This window comes from Pinus tabuliformis, chromosome 2_2 (genome assembly GCF_031772625.1).
Source record: "Pinus tabuliformis cultivar Carrire ecotype Pingquan chromosome 2_2, CPIR1, whole genome shotgun sequence".
NCBI classification, from domain to species: Eukaryota; Viridiplantae; Streptophyta; class Pinopsida; order Pinales; family Pinaceae; genus Pinus; species Pinus tabuliformis.
Window position 1 is genome coordinate 1020707371 of NC_142300.1, and position 4079 is coordinate 1020711449.

Genomic DNA, 4079 nt, shown 5'->3' on the forward strand with positions numbered 1-4079 from the left:
TGGAAGAGCTCGAAAGTATGATCAAATGGTTCCAGAAGGAAAAGAACTTGACGAATGGACTATTGAGTTTTACATTGCTTTCTTTGACATCTTAGGGGGTTACATCTTAAAGGTGGTAGAGGAAAGCAGAATTTTGGACAAATCTACCATGCGATCAACTCCACTTTCATCGCCCTCATCCCCAAGTCTGATCATTTGATGACTTCCGCCCCATCTCCCTGTGTAATGTCCTATACAAAATCATTTCTAAGATTATTGCCAACAGGATCAGGCCAATCCTGTCCAAGCATATAGCCCCCCAACAATTTGCTTTCTTAGAAGACAGACAAATTCATGAAGCCATCGGATCTGCACAGGAAGCCATTCATTCTATCTGGACCAGACGTCTCAAGAGCATTCTCCTTAAAATCAACCTCTCCAACGCTTTTGACCGAGTCAGCTGGCTCTATATCAAGATGATCCTCATACATTTGGGCTTCCCTCATCCCCTCATCAATTGGATCATGGCTTGTATAACTCCCACTTACAGTATCCTGATTAATGGTGCAGCCTCCCATTTCTTCCATTGGAGCGAGGTCTGAGACAAGGCTGTCCTTTATCCCCACTTATTTTTCTCCTGGTAATGGAAGCCTTGAGTCGATTGATCATCTCGGCCAAAAGGGAAGGAACTATCAGGGGCCTGAAGATATCAGAGGACTGCTTCATTACACACCTGCTGTTTGTAGATGATGTTCTTATCTTACTCGATGGCAGTATACAAGACACCTCGACATTCAACAGGATTCTAAAGCTATTTTCACATGCCACTGGAATGGAGGTTAACCGAACCAAATCTTCTATCACTTTGGTAAATACCTCGGTCAATGAATCTTATGCTGCTCGCCAAGCATTCCCTTACACCACACAGCCCTTGGACAGGGGATTAAAATATCTGGGTTACTGGCTAAAGCCCACCACACAGAAGGTGGCGGATTGGACCTGGCTGATTACCATAGTGGAAAAAAGGATTACTTGTTGGAGCTTCAGATACCTATCCAGAGCGGGAAGACTCACCTTGATCAAATCTGTTCTAGAAGCCACACCAGTTTTCTGGATGGCCCTCGCCTGGATTCCCCGGAACATCCTATCAAAACTCAAGCAGCTCTGCTCCAGATACCTCTGGGCTGGCAACAAAGAAAAGCGCACATTTGCCTGGATAGGATGGAAAGCGATTGCCCTGCCCAAGAAATTGGGAGGCTGGGGTTTGAAGGATCTACCTTCCTTTGCTAGTGCGCTGGCGGCCAAGATGGGATGGGCATTGCTCACCTCGCAAAGTTTATGGTCAAACATTACATATCATAAGTACATTTGGCCTCTCAACATCTTGGATTGGGCGAGGCTCCCAACTTGGAACAAGACAGGCATTTCCTCAATCTGGAAAGCCCTCCTTCATTCTCTCCCACTGATCAGGAACAACATGGTATGGAGAATTAGGAACGGAAGCAGTGTCCGCATTGGATTAGATCCTTGGAGCGGATGTCGAGGGAGACACAGGCTCCCACAAGAACTGGTGCAATATCTATCTGCCCAAGGAATCAATTTCATCTCACAAATTGCGGACCAAGAGCAAACTGACCTATTCCATGAGGCTTGGAAGAATGTCGTTCAACTCAACCTCCCACAGAGATGGCACGATGCATGGAGTGAATACTGTGCGGCCCTGATGGAATCACATGTCAGAATATCTGAGGGATCAGATGGAATCATTTGGCACCTGGCGGATAGTGGGAGGTATACACCAAAAGAGGGATACGTTCACATCATATGGCAGACAAAACCCGAAGTACTTGAACGATGGTGGCATAGCTTATGGAAGCTATCTGCTTCCCCTCGCTCAAAATTGTTCACTTGGTGCGTTCTCAGAAACAGAGTACCCACGGGTGAGCATCTCATGCGAAGAGCACAATTCGGACCGATGAGATGCGCTCTGTGCATGAATGCCAGTGAATCCACAGAGCACCTCTTCCTGAACTGTAACGTTGTTCTACAAATATGGATCAACATAAAACAGGTTATAAAATACGCGGGAGAATGGAGAGGAAGCGACCTTATTAATGCATGGATTGATTGGGGCAACAGTCATAAAGGCACCAAATTTGTAAACGTGCCCATTATCATAAATTGGTCCATTTGGAAAGCAAGGAACCAACTGATTTTCGAAGAGAAGGCCATACAATGGCCACTTATTGAAGCCCGGATCATATGTGCATACAACGAATTACCTGATCCGCCTCCTCCAAAATCCCGCAGACCAACCCCTCCCCCATCCATTGACAAGGGAACTCCTTGGGCATATTTCGATGGGGCTGCCAATGCCCAAACCAGCGGGGGTGGGTTCATATTGCACAAATCTGAAAATCACTCCTTTTGCATCAAGGCTGGTTTGGGGGCCTGGACCAACAACTTCACTGAACTTATATCTCTTCGACATCTGCTTCATTTTGCTTTAAGCCATCAATGTAACAGCATAAACATCTTCGGGGATTCACATATCATTATAAATTGGTTCAACAGTATCACTACATGTCACATTCACTCACTCAATAACACACTTGATGAAGTGCTACAGTTCAAGACAGCTTTTAATCACATCTCCGTTTCTCATATCTACAGGGAACACAACCAGGATGCTGATAAACTTTCCAAGGAGGCCGCGTTGATGGAGAAAGGACATTGGGAGATAACCGAGATTTTGGATCAACAAGAACAAAAGTTTTACCACCGCCCATATATAGACCCACAATATCCTACTGTGGGTCTGCATGAGATCTAATCTCAAAACATCAGAATGACAGCAGCAGTACACAGAACTGTGTTTTTTGTAAATTTTGTAAACTGATGGATGCCATAAGGCATCAACTCTTTGAAATACACCGACCATACAGCAATATATTGCAACAGCAGATATATGTATTTATTTTTGTAAATGTACAGAGATACCAATGAACAATTGGCATATGCGGCATGCATCTACATATGTAACCTTTCATCTATAATGAAAAGTTTACGGATTTTTCCAGTGGAAAAAAAAAATTAATGTAATATATACCTAATATTAAATTTGAGAATAAAGACAAAAACTACAAAAAGTCTCCCTAAAGACAACTCCTTTAGCTTCGAGTTGTCTTTAGTGCAAATTTTTGGAAGCTTCTCCGGTGGATTATTCAAGTCTAATTTCTCTAAAATCGAGCACAAATTCATTGAAATCACAACTTTATTTGTAAACCCTGCATGGTAGAGTGATGAATCCATATATATAGTAAAAAAACCAGTTTAGATAACAAAAATCAAGATTTCAACATGAATTTTTCGAGTCATTTCGGAAATTATGAAATAGATTAAATGGTGTTTTTTTAGTATTTTTAGGAATTTTTAAATTATGAAAAATAATTTTCAATCCAATATATGAAGGAGTTGTCTTTAGCCCTAAGTAGTCAAAATCACCGACTCATAGCATCATCTTGCTCATACTAGCCCTTAGTATTTTTGGGTTTTCCCTATTGGAGTTAGGAACTAGTGACCTTTCACTAGAGAATACTAGTGACCTTTGACCACAAAATACCTTAATAGAACACAGTTGACCAAAATATACCGCTTAGATCCATCTAACTCTCGATCTATCATGGGCGATAGAGATCAAATCCCTAGTTTTTATCACGATGATCATTAATTTTTTTTATTAATATTTTATTCGAGACGTGACATACTTATCCATCTCGTCATACTCAGTTGTAGAATGTGCCTCTCTACCGAGTAATATTGATGGTGGTCATCATCATTTACTTTGACCAATTTTTTATTTATTAATCTTTAAAAGAAAATAAAGCTAAATTATTTAAAATATAATTAAAACTATATTTATATATTTTTTAAATTTAAATTTTAAAAATTAAGAATACTAATTTTGTAATAAATATTTTGATTTTAAAATTTAATGTAAAGTTATATAATATAGGGTTTTTATTTGTTTTACTATTATAAAAACATTTTAAAAATTATACTTACACAACTTTTTATTATTTTTAAAAATATTGGTTTTT